The 13,544-nt window shown below is 45.9% G+C and overlaps 1 protein-coding gene across 1 annotated transcript in view; it reads right to left on the bottom strand.

Annotated features, from left to right (window-relative positions):
* The window catches only part of LOC125436949 (WD repeat-containing protein 7-like), a 232,635-nt gene that overhangs the window by 204,550 nt on the left and 14,541 nt on the right, over nt 1-13,544 (bottom strand). The gene's annotated exons all lie outside the window — the stretch shown is intronic.

Raw genomic sequence — 13,544 nt, 5'->3', positions numbered from 1 at the left:
AGGAGCCTTCCAAGCAATATTTTTAAATGGTAAATCCTACCTAACTCCGGCTTACAAATAAAAGTGGGTCTTGCTCCCCCGCCCTTAAAAAAAAAATCAAGCTCCATAAAAACGGCAAGCACAGAAATTATATTCCCCCCAAACTCCCCACTCCGCGTTTCCTACATAGTCTGCTTATTTACGAAGGACGCTGGGCAGAGAGATGGAGTGTGCATTTCTATGAGTGCTCATCTGGTCCTGCTGCTCCTCTTTCACCTAAAGTCATAATCCTCTCCCTACGACATCACAGCAGGCCGTTCGCGAAGTTAAGAGGAAAGTATAAAATTGTAGACAATCAGAATTTCTTCCAGAGGGGAGCGTCGAAAAGTTCTCAATGGATTTTAAAAGCCCTCTTGAGAGAACAACCCCCCCCCCCCCAGCCGTTCCTCATCTGATTGCAAATAGTTTTATGCCACTTTACTAGCCCGTTTCAATAGCAACGTGTCCAAATATCCGGGGCAGTCTGATCGTTTCATTTCCTTTGCAACTACCTAGAACAGTGATGGTGAACCTTTTCGAGACCGAGTGCCCAAATTGCAACCCAACACCCACTTATTTATCACAAAGTGCCAACACAGCAATTTAACCTGAATACTGAGGTTTTGGTTTAGAAAAAACGATTGGCTCCAAGGCGTGTGTTACTCAGGAGTAAGCTTGGTAGTAGTCGGTGGCTTTGCTTTGAAGCAACCGTGCAACTCTTCCAATTAGTGAATCACGACCCTAGGAGGGTTTACTCAGAAGCAAGCCCCATTGCCAGCAACCAATCTTACTCCCAGGTAAAGGATCGCGCTTTAGTTCTTCGCATGAAAATCAGTGAGGTTTAACAGCGCTTAACAGGGTTACCTACACTGCTTCCCCAAAACTAGGTCTTAGGTTTAATGCTAATAATCGAGTCCAGCAGCCCAGGTCAGCCTAGATGTGTGTGAAGAGGTGGGGGCGACTCTGTCTGCGTGTGCCCACAGAGAGGGCTCTGAGTGCCGCCTCTGGCACCTGTGCCATAGGTTCGCCAACACTGACCTAGAAGAAGCCAGCCAAAGCAGTGGGGAAGTAGATCAGGAAGAAACGGGGGCCACAGAGAAAAACATCCATGCTGCATAAAATACGCCTAAAATAAAAATAAGAAAGGAACTGGAATTAAAAGTAGGAGCTAAGACAGGACAGAGCTGACCACCTTAACCACACCGGCTCTAACAACAAGCTTTTAGATTTCCGCCTATGGCACAACAGACTCAGAGACTGTACAAAGTTATGACAAAATGTCATGGGTATCCACATGACACATTTTAAAGATTTCCAAACCAAAGACATCCCAAACATTTACCCTGAGCTCTTTCATGATTAATTTGTATAATTTCCTGGGAGTTTGTTCCTCGAGAGTCATCTAGGAGATGACCTGCCTTCCTCTGACTCCTAGATGAGGTGGCCAACGGTTGTCACTAAGTGTCAGGAAAGTGATTGATGGGGTCTGGTTGTGAGGTTTAAGCCCATCCTCCTCTCCTTGCCAGAGTAAGTGCTGTGACGGTAGGGGAAGAACAGGTAATATCAGTAGTTTTCATCAAGATGAAGATCCACTGTAACATAGTATTAAAAAGAACGGACTGTGAACTACAAAATCCCTGATTCAAATCTCATGGGAGATACAGAATCATTGGACACCCTTAGGGAAGCCGTAATATCTCAGCCTTGACCACCATCTTCAATAAAAGGATTGCAATGTTAACTCACCAAGCAAGGGCCCCTCCCGCACACGCAAAATAATGCATTTTCAAACCACTTTCACAACTGTTTGCAAGTGGATTTTGCTATTCCGCACAGCTTCAAAGAGCACTGAAAGCAGTATGAAAGTGCATTATTCTGCACGTGCGGAATGAGCCAAGGTTTCTTTTAGGATCATTTTGAAGACGAAGAAGATTTTGGATTTATACCCCACATTTCTCTCCTGTAAGGAGACTCAAGGTGGCCTACAACCTCCTTTCCCTTCCTCTCCCCACAACAGAAGCCTTGTGAGGCAGGTGGGGCTGAGAGAGTTCTGAGAGAACAGTGACTAGCCTAAAGTCACCCAGCAGGAATGTAGGAGTGCGGAAACACATCTGGTTCACCAGATAAGCCTCCACCACTCAGGTGGAGGAGTGGGGAATCAAACCCGATTCTCCAGATTCGAACCCACCTGCTCTTAACCACTCCACCATGCTGGCTCTTGGTGTTTTGAGTGCTTAAGAGAAGCACCATATAACCATTTAGCAGCAAAATGATGAGCAGCATGCATGCTGAAAGAAGGCTTGAAGTTCACAAGCGTTTTGGAAGGGGCAGACATTGAATCCCTATCATGAGACGGCCGTCGGTGTTGTTTGGACCTCCCAGGTTTTGCCCAGTGGCCCTCCCTCAACTCCTGTAGGAATGATCAGCAGCCTTTCATTCATATGGGAAAAATAACAAGGTAGACCTGACATCTTACCTCCTTAACCATGCTGATGACAAATTAAGGCAAGAACATACACCCATTATTTATTTATTTGTTTGTTTGTTTGTTTATTATCATATTTATATACCGCTCCATCCCCTGAGGGCTCTGGGCGGTGAACAACAAATTAATATTACATAAACAATAAATAATTAATAAAAAAACATCATTAAAAGCATAAAATTATAATAAAATTATAAAATAAAAGCATAATGGAACCAAAAGTACAGTTCATTTACTTAGCAGTACAGAACTGGTGACAACCATGGAAAATTGGGCCATCTCCTACTAATAATTTTAACCCACCACCAACATTTGTAGCCCCACCACCAACACACCAAGTCAGGGGCTCGTTCCTATATATCCACACGTGCACACACTGAGGCAATTCTGAACATTAATTCAGTCTGCTCTTGTAGCTCTGCAGCACTGAGTAACTGGACAGCTCCCTAAGAAAACAGACTAGCTGAACTCACAGGAACACGCTGAATCTGGCCATTGGTCCATCAAGGTCGGTATTGTCTGCTCAGACGGGCAGCAGCCCTCCAGGATCTCAGGCAGAGAAAGGACTTCAGTGCAACCTGCTACCTGGTACAGCTCTTCAATACAATCCTCTTGATTCCCACTACTGGCAGAGGTACAATTTGTTGTCTATGGCAGTGATTCCCAACCTGGGCTACACATATCACCAGAGGTACCTGCCAGAGCGTTTGGGAGTACATGAAAAAAAATTACATAATGGGTTTGCTAATATTTTATTTTATTTGTATTTATTTATTCATTCAACTTAATAAACTGCTCTCCCCCAAAGGGCTCAGAGCGGTGTACAGATCAGGAAATAACAACAACAACAACAACAACAAAATCGAAGATTATCATTAAAATACATAAAACCAATAAAATCAGTAGCAGCAATACAGCCCCCCCCCCCCCCCAGTTTAGTAGATGGCGTCCGGTCCTAACCCTGGGAAGGGACTGGCAAGTTGTCAAAGAAGCCGATGGTACAGAGGGCATCAAGAAGGGGCGGGAATTCATGGGGGCACCATTTATGGAAATGGGTTGCCAATGGGTAGGCAAGTGAAAAAAAGGCTGTATGGTCATGTTCTAGCAGCATTCTCTCCTGACGTTTCGCCTGCATCTGTGGCTGGCATCTTCAGAGGATTCTCTGAAGATGCCAACCACAGATGCAGGCGAAATGTCAGGAGAGAATGCTGCTAGAACACGGCCATATAGCCCGGAAACCACACAGCACCCAAGTGATTCCGGCTGTGAAAGCCTTCGACAATAAAGTGAAAAAAGGGATGGGTCTGGAATCCATGCCCTACAAGGAGAGACTTAGGGAGCTGGGGATGTTTAGTTTGGTGAAGAGAAGCTTAAGAGGTGACATGATGGCCATGTCTAGACATTTGAAGGGATCTCATGTTGGTGAGGGAGCAAGCTTGTTTTCTGCTGCTCCAGAGACTAGGACCAGAATTAATGGGTTCAAGGGGAAGGAAAAGAGATTCCGCCTAAACATCAGGAAAAACGTTCTGACTGTCAGGGATGTTTGACAGTGGAATGCACTACCTCGGAGTGTGGTGGAGTCTCCTTCTTTGGAGGTTTTTAAAGAGAGGCTGGATGGCTATCTGTCAGGAGTGCGTTGATTATGTGTTCCTGCATGGCAGGGGGTTGGACTTGATGGCCCTTGGGAGTCTCTTCCAACTCTAGGATTCTAACTACTGGTCTATGGCCAAAAGTCATTTCAATCAAATGGTTGACTATTGGGTCTTCCTACCATCTCAGGAACAGAATAAGACTGTATCTTCCTCTCCCAATCCAATTTTTTTATAGTTCTGCAAATCTATCAAGGATAATTTTGTTGTTAAAAAAATTAACCAATTTTAAATGCCCATATTTAAGTCCCCCATTACAATGACTTCACTGCCCAAACAGGATAATTATAATTTATTGCTACACTAAAAAGAGAGATAAAAACATTCATTTCTTTCCAGCTGTACTAATAATACCATGCACAAAATGATAATAAGTTTTATTAGTGGGTTTTATTGTGTGATGACCTCCAGCTCAAAAACTTGGTATTAACCAAAAAGATTATAAAAGCGAATATAAAAATGAAGGTCAAGGATGAAGCCTGAAATGGATACGGCATAAATATAAGTGATAACAGTAAGCTGTTAACCTTATCTTGTACCAACCACCAATATCTGTGGTTCATATCATGGTTTATGAGCTTTATTAGAACCTGCAAATCAAACATCTATTCTGGATGATCACTTTGTACTTGTTGCACTTTTGGTGAACCAAACTGAAGTGAGCAAAAATTTGCTTTGTTCATATATACCCACTTTTACCTGCAGCAGAGATGGAAGTAGCACTCCAAAGGAGTTACTGAACACTATAGCTAACTATAGGAGCAGCAGTGGCATAGGAGGTTAAGAGCTCGTGTATCTAATCTGGAGGAACCGGGTTTGATTCCCAGCTCTGCCGCCTGAGCTGTGGAGGCTTATCTGGGGAATTCAGATTAGCCTGTGCACTCCCACACACGCCAGCTGGGTGACCTTGGGCTAGTCACAGCTTCTCGGAGCTCTCTCAGGCCCACCTACCTCACAGGGTGTTTGTTGTGAGAAGGGCAAGGAGATTGTAAGCCCCTTTGAGTCTCCTGCAGGAGAGAAAGGGGGGATATAAATCCAAACTCTTCTTCTTCTTAACTGAACACTATAGCACACTGGACACACTGTGTAACAGACTTCCCTTTGTGATACACCTCTGAAGATGCCAGCCACAGATGCAGGTGAAACGTTAGGAACAAGATCCACCAGACCACGGCCACTCAGCCCGGAAAACCCACCACAACCACTATAGCTAACCTTAGGGAGTCAACATGGTGCGGTGGTTAACAGCAGGAGACTTTGAGGCCCCTTCCGCACATGCAGAATAAAGAACTTTCAATCCACTTTCAATGCACTTTGAAGCTGTATTTTACTGTGCGGAATAGCAAAATCCACTTTCAAACCATTATGAAAGTGGACTGAAAGTGCATTATTCTGCATGTGCAGAAGGGGCCTAATCTGCAGAAACAGCCAAGATTCCCCACTCCTCCGCAGGAGTAGCAGACTCGAATCTGGTGAACCAGGTTTGTTTCCCCATTCCTAGACAAGAAGCCTGCTAGGTGACCTTGGACTAGTCACAGTTCTCTCAGACCTCTCTAAGCCCCACCTACCTCACAAGGTGTCTGTGGTGGAGGACGGAAGGGAAGCTGCTCTGAGACTCCTTAAAGGTAGATAAAAACTGGAGTGTAAAAACCAACTCTTCTTCTTCGAACATCCAGTAGCATACCAAAAATGTCCGTTTTCAGGATCAGAAGTCTGAACTAAAATATATATTTTAGTTCAGTGCGCAGTAGCGAGGATTTCGTTCAAGTTTACACAATAACTGCTCACACAGCAGAAGAGGCAAGCTGTTCTGCAGCTTTAAAATTTAGCCTGCCCGTTCAGTAATATTATTGGTTTTAGTTGGAACATCAAAGAAATCCTGTCAGCTTATGCAATCCTCTCTTCCTCTGGACTCGAACATGACTAACTGAAGAATTCCACCTATTTCTTCCAGCAGTCACGCAATGGAAGCCCAAACAAAGTGCATTCTTTCCGCCCCCATCCCAACCCTTCTAGCAGCCTGCCTCCAGTGCCCAGAAGAAGGAAACGTTAGACTTAAACATTAAATATCACTTGCAAACACTGAACTATTGAATGTGAAAACAGTGGACAACAGAGTTGTCCAAAATCACAGTTCTAAGTTATGTTTCTATTTTAATTTTGTAGAGAAATCAGCAACACAGATTCACCATATCAGTTTCATCAAGGGGAGGGAGGGGTGGCATGCAAGGGAGGGGGAGGGGTGGCATGCAAGGGTAGGGAGGGAGGGAGAAAGTGAGGGGTGGCATGCAAGGGTGGGAAGGGGAGGGGGCCCGGTATCTGGACATGGCCCACCCGCCCTAGCGGAGGGGAGAAAGGGAGAGGGGTGGCATGCAAGGGAAAGGGAGTGGGGGGAAGGGAGTGAGGGGTGGCATGCAAGGGAGGGGAGGGGGCCTGGCATCTGGACATGGCCCACCCACCCTAGCAGGGGGAGGGGAGGAAGGGGTGGCATGCAAGGGAAGGGGAGTGGGGGAGGGGAGGGGTGGCATGAAGGAGAGGGGAGGGGGAAGATATACCCAGGCTACATACAATGCCAAAAGTGGAAAATTTAATACAGTAAGATAAGTGGAAACATCTTGGAACAGACTAAAAAACAGCCGGAATATCTGGTATAACAAGACAGTACGCAATTGTGCAAAGAGTCCAAACATGGAGCCAGCTGTCACTGTTGCCTGTTCCGTGGTAAAATTATCGCACTTCCTTATAACACGAGATGGGGAGCCGTGGCAAGCTCATCCCCCGTTTGGATTCTTCGCACAATTGTGGGCTATATTATAATCCCAGATATTCTGGCTGTTTTTCAGTCTGTTCCAAGAGGTCTGCATTTATCTTATTGTATTAAATTTTTCACTTTTCAAATTGTACATAGCTTGGGTATAGCATTCTGTCTAGGTTAGTGCACCATACCTGTGTTCGTTATATGTATTTTGCATTATTTGACATTTTCAGCCACCAGGCCTGCAAAGGTCTTTACAAACACAAAGTGTGATTCTTAACAGCCGATTAGGGGAAAACTGGGACTCAACTTCCCTGCTGTATCACTGGGGGCCCTCGTTTACACGTTTAAGCTAATTGTCGAAAAGCTGGCAGAAGAGAATCCTGAAGTTGCCCTGTGTTCTTCTAGAGCAGTGGTGGCGAACCTTTGGCACTCCAGATGTTATGGACTACAATTCCCATCAGCCCATCAGTGGCTGATGGGAATTGTAGTCCATAACATCTGGAGTGCCAAAGGTTCGCCACCACTGCTCTAGAGGCTTTGCTCGTATGGATTTGCAAAAGGACTAAAAATGACAAACTGCTATTAAACTGCAGAAGAAACAGATATTACGGCAGACGAAAGTGTAATGCTTTTAAAGCAGCATGTCGCTACATCAGTGCATTACACTGATTAAATCTCGCAGCTTATTCTATATATTCATACCCAACAAATGATTTTCCAAGCCGGGAGTGTTGCAACTAATTTAGGAAGCAATCAGTGCATACAGCTAGGGCTTTTACAGAATTAGCTTGTGTACATAAAAGTGTGGGAAAATATGAGCAAGAGGTTACTAGACCACAGAACCACTAAAATAAATGCAAAACGGCGAAGGTATTGGGCAGATGAAAAACTGCAGAGAAAGGCAGACATACAGGAAAAGGGGATTCTAATCCAAAGACACTCCGCTGCTTTGCAGCAGTGCTTATACAACACCTTGCGCTAGTAGGAGCTTATACAGTCCTACAGAACTTACTATATCAAGGGAACTCCTGCACAAAGCTCTTGCGGAACTGCAGCTTTTTTTGTTTGTCCACCTCTTCCGAGGATACTTCAGGATACTTCAGATCCTTCAGTAACTTGATGCACAGAGGAGTTTGTATATGTGGTTGAATGGTCTCTGAAAAGGCCGAGGCAGTTGGTCAATAATGCAACCAACTAGGGATTAAGGTCAAGGAATTTTTGGTGGGAATTCCACTCTCCCAAAAGAGCACTTCTGCAGCTTTGGGGTGCTGTTTGACCTGTGCCTACATATGATGACTAAGGTCTCTTTTCTGATATGCAGCATCTTTGAGCAATTGTTGTGGTCTTTCCCCTAAGCTTCAAGAAGAATGGGCAAAGACCTTCTAGAAAAACGGGCAAAGTAAGCAGGCCAGACTAGGATTTTTGTCAGGGAAGGCCTCAGCCTTGGGGTAGATTTGGGGGTATATAATCAGCACCCATGGGTGAATCCATCATTTAACAGCCAGTCTCTGACTTGATCTACACCCGGTCTCTTTCTTGAATAGTTCAAAGGCTTTTCGAATCTAAGCAAAAGAAGGTTGGACCCAAAAGGTAATCTTCTGCTGACAGAATAAACTTCCAACAACGGAAGAGCAGGTGACTGAGAGGTGATATGATACCTATCTTCAAGTATTTTAAGGGCTGTCGTAAGAAGAATGGAGTGGAGTTGTTTTCTATTGCCCTAGAATAAGGGTCGGGAACCTTTTCCCCTCAAAGAGCCATTTGGCTCACACACATCCCCACTCACCCCCCACTCGCTTGCATGCCCCCCCATCCGCTCCCCCGCCCACTTGCTCGCTCGCTCGCCCCCCCACCCGCTCACCCCCCATGCCTGCAGGGCAGGCGGGCGGGAGGCAAAGCCCATGGCGCGGCCTAGCCGGCTGTGCGCGATGGATGTGCCCACCCTGCTGCCTGCAGAGCGGGTGAAGATGGGGCCGGTAGCTTGGCCTGGCCGGCCGCCGGGAGAGCACCCACCCCGCAACCAGTGGGGCGGGCAGGAGGCAAAGCTCGCGGCGCAGCCTAGCCAGCCACAGGCGATGGATGCGCCCGCCCTGCTGCCTGCAGGGCGGGCGAGGATGGAGCCAGTGGCTCGGTTCAAGGAGCCGCAGAACAGTGGCGGAAGAGCCGCATGCGGCTTGTGAGCCACGGGTTCCCGACCCCTGCCCTAGAAGGTTGGACCAGACTCAGTGGGTTGAAATTAAACCAAAAGAGTTTTCGGATAACCACTGGGAAGAACCTCCTGACAGTTGGAGCAGTTCCTCAGAGGAACCGGATTCCTTGGGAGGTGGTGGGCTCTCCTCCTTTGGAGGTTTTTAATCAGAGGATAGATGGATATCTTGACAGCAAGGCTGATTCTGTGAACTTGGGTCAATCCTGAGAGGGAAGGCAGGAAGGGATGAGCCAGCGCTCGGCTCTGGTGACCCTTTCTTACAAGCCCAGGGTAATGCCCATTGCCACTTTGGGGTCAGAAAGGAATTTTCTTCCAGGCCAGACTAGACACAGTGTGTAACAGACTTCTCTGTGATACACCTCTGAAGAAGCCAGCCACAGATGCAGGCGAAACGTTAGGAACAAGATCCACCAGACCATGGCCACGCAGCCCGGAAAACCCACCACAACCAACTTCCTGACCAAGCTTGTTTTTCTGCTGCTCCAGAGACTAGGACCAGGAGTAATGGGTTCAAGGTGAAGGAAAAGAGATTCCAACTAAACATCAGGAAAAACTTCCTGACCGTCAGGGCTGTTCGACAGTGGAATTCACTGCCTCGGAGAGTTGTGGAGTCTCTTTCTTTGGAGGATTTTAAGTGGAGGCTGGATGAACAAATGTCGGGAGTGCTTTGATTGTGTGTTCCTGCATGGCAGGGGGTTGGACTTGACGGCCCTTGGGGCCTCTTCCAACTCTATGATTCTAAGTCTGGAAACATTTTTGGACGTGCCATTCCCATCATACAGCACTCAAGCTCATCCTCATAAGGACAGTGCGAATTCCTCTGCCTGCTGTCAAGAAAAATGCTATTATGAAAAATATTCTCAGGTAGCAAAGTGATATGTTTTACATTAATGTGGAAAAATGCTAGGTCCAAAAACAAATTGCAAACAACAACTGAGAGTTGGTGAGGCATAGAGGAGACGTGGATTCAAACTCCCACACACCCCCTGGAAGCTTTCTGGGTGACCTTGGGCTAGTCACAAAGAATCAGCACTAACCCACCCCACAGGGCTGTTGTGAGGATCACATGGAAGAGAGGAGTGTGATGTAAGCCAGTCTGGATTCCCAATTAGGATAAAGGCAGGGTATTTTCTTGGGAACGCACGCTGTAACATCACGTAAAACCTACATTATATATCCTCTTCAAGATTTAACAAGATCATTATATATCTTTCAGAAAAAATCAATTGACATTTAAGATACAAAGCACTCTTGATGAAAGGAAATTAAATTCCTTTGGGTAAAGCGTTTCTCATGTCATAAAAATGTCTATTAGAAATAAACAAATTGTAATCCACCCATAAAAGCAAAACAAGGGAGGTTGCCGAGCTTGTTTGAAACGATGCCACAGAAATACACTGTTTCCAGATGGACAGTTTGGTCACATTTAGGCACGGGTTCAAGAAAACTCCAAAAGGTAGATCAGAATGACATATAAATAAACTTGTAATTCAAAATATTGACCCAAGGATAAATGACACTCCGGTGTATTTAATTGTCCCAGAGATACTTGAATCAGCCCTTGTTGACCATTAGAAAATAGAGATAGGGCCTATCAAAAGGACAAAAATGGTCTCTGGAGCAGCAGTGGCGTAGGAGGTTAAGAGCTCGTGTATCTAATCTGGAGGAACCGGGTTTGATTCCCCGCTCTGCCGCCTGAGCTATGGAGGCTTATCTGGGGAATTCAGATTAGCCTGTACACTCCCACACATGCCAGCTGGGTGACCTTGGGCTAGTCACAGCTTCTCGGAGCTCTCTCAGCCCCACCTGCCTCACAGGGTGTTTGTTGTGAGGGGGGAAGGGCAAGGAGATTGTCAGCCCCTTTGAGTCTCCTGCAGGAGAGAAAGTGGGGATATAAATCCAAACTCTTCTTCTTCTCTTCTTCTCTGTTCACAAAAGGCAGGCAGAATGAAATGCGGTGGTGGAAAACGCCATCCAGTCTTAACCGTTACGCCATGCTGGCACCCAACCCAATCAGCTGTCCCTTGCAAACACAGTACGTTCCCTTCCACACGGGCAAAGTACAGCGGACTGCAGTCGGAGTTTAAGCAACCCGCGTTGTCGTCAGGGCGTTCGCATGCCTCCATTTTTTTTCCTGCTCACCTCCCTCCTCTGTGTAGCCACGAAGCCAGGCAGGAATGGACCTCCACAGCCAGGCTGCCGTCCCTGTGCCCCTCCGTAGCTATGCAGCAGAGAGGAGGGAAGTGGGAAAAAAGGGATGTGCAGCCAAGTAATGCGATTCCCAGGCAGCTGTTGCTCGGCCGCGGCTGCAATCCACATTAAAACTAAAGAATTGCTGATAGTGCGATTCTTGAAAAACCCAAGAGGGGGGGTGAACACGGAGTGGGCTTGTGTTAGGAGCGGGATCCGTACAAAGTCCCCCCCTCCCCAACATGGGTTTTATACCGTGGTTAGTCTGTGCTTATTGGCCTGTGCAGAAGGGGCCTAAGAGAGAGAGAAAAGAGTTATGTACACACAAGTCTTCATTAGATGAAGACCAGTAACTAAACTGCAAACATACAAAAAATGCTTTAAAAGATGAGTAGTAGTTTGGATTTATAGCCTGCCTTTCTCTCCTGTAAGGAGCCACAAAGTGGCTTACAAACTCCTCCCCTTCCTCTGGCAGACAACTTGGGAGGTAAGTGGGGCTGAGAGAGCCCAAGGTTACTCAGCAGGCTTCATGTCGAGGAGCAGGAAAACAAACCCAGTTCACCAGATTGCAGTCCATTGCTCACGTGGACGAGTGGGAAATCAAGCCTGGTTCTCCAGATTAGAGTCCATGGCTGTTAACCAATACCCCACACTGGCTCTCCCTCATCCTCACATACCCTTAGGCTACAGCAGAATCACTTCCATTCATGTGATTTCTATTCAGATAGCTGGAGTTCAGAGCAGGGCCTTTTCTGTATTGGCCACGGTTTTTAGAAGGCTCTGCAAGATTTTGGAAAGGAAATGGTGCAGTGTATCTCCCGACACCAATCTGGTTTTACAAAGCTCCATTTTAGACATCGCTGGGCTTTACAACTCACCCTTTGGTGCTATTTTTGTTAGCAGTGAATCGTGAAAAATGAGAAGGGGTGGTAGAATTCAACGCGAAATCCTGTTCGGTATCACTTCCTTTTATGAGCTGACGTAGCATTAGAGAATGGCATTCATTTAGGAGTTGCTGGGGAAAAAAATCTTGCCTGTTCAGACTACAGCCCATACGCAACATATTGGTTAAGCTTTTCTAATGGCAGGAAGCATATTGCCAAGTTCAACGGCATAAAGCTGACACTGTGGACTCTATGGAGGCAGAAATGCTCTATTAGCCATTCTTAAACTAGGCAAAGTCACTGGATGGTGACACTTCCCTCTCTGTGCCATTTTAACCTGCAGAATGCCCCAACTCTCACAGGCATATCTAGGGAAAATGTAGCATGGTGCAAAATCTGAGTCCCCCCCCACCCCAATGGGTGGCCCTCCCCCACCATGACCAAACATTTTTTTTAAGTCAGTGTATGGACCCAGAGGGAAGGAAGGAGGTGGGGGCGCCCCCCAACATGACGAAATGGCCGCAGCCCAGGGACGTTTGACCCCATATGTCCCCTGGGCAGTACGCCCCTGCCAACCCTGCTTCTTTGTTGTGACACACCCTTTATTCTCAATTTCACTGGCTGAAAGAGCTGATTGGATGCGTACAAATATTGAAAGCTCATATTCTCTGGCTCGTGCTTCAGCAACCAAATAGCTCACAACAGCTGACTCCTGTGTCGCAGGTTTATTTTCTGCGGTGTTTCCCCACCTAAGGTGGTTCCCTCACATTGGCCAGTGTTGTTGCTCAGTGTTGTCCCAGGATAAAATAATAAGTAAAAGCTCATTCAGTCCTGCCCCAGGTTGCCAGTTGGGGAGGGCCCTCAGCGGGGTACAGTACTGTAGCACCTCCCACGCCAAAGTGGTCATTTTATTTTTTTATATATTATATATAATATATATATTATATATTATTATATATATTATATATAATTATATATATATAATTTATTAATATATATATAATTTATTAATATATATATAATATATATATATATAATTTATTAATATATATATAATATATATATATAATATATTAATATATTTTTCTAAACCGCCCACCCCCAAAGGAAACTTATATTTGTACTCTGGAGATCAGTTGTAATTCGAGATCTCCAGGTTCTACTTGCAGGTTGGCAACCAGAGTCCTGCCCCGTGGTTCTTTAACTATTACTGTGCCATAGAACAGCTTTGCATCGGGATGTCACGTTGAAGCCTGTACACACACACCTATGATGGCAGGAAGTTATGGCAACAGATGTGCAATGCCAGCACAATGCCGTGGGTTGTGACATTTTATTCATATTATTATTA

The sequence above is a fragment of the Sphaerodactylus townsendi genome, linkage group LG07, assembly GCF_021028975.2.
Source record: "Sphaerodactylus townsendi isolate TG3544 linkage group LG07, MPM_Stown_v2.3, whole genome shotgun sequence".
In the NCBI taxonomy this organism is placed as follows: Eukaryota; Metazoa; Chordata; class Lepidosauria; order Squamata; family Sphaerodactylidae; genus Sphaerodactylus; species Sphaerodactylus townsendi.
The sequence above is the reverse complement of the archived record's forward strand: the minus strand, read 5'-3'. Positions and strand labels throughout refer to the sequence as shown.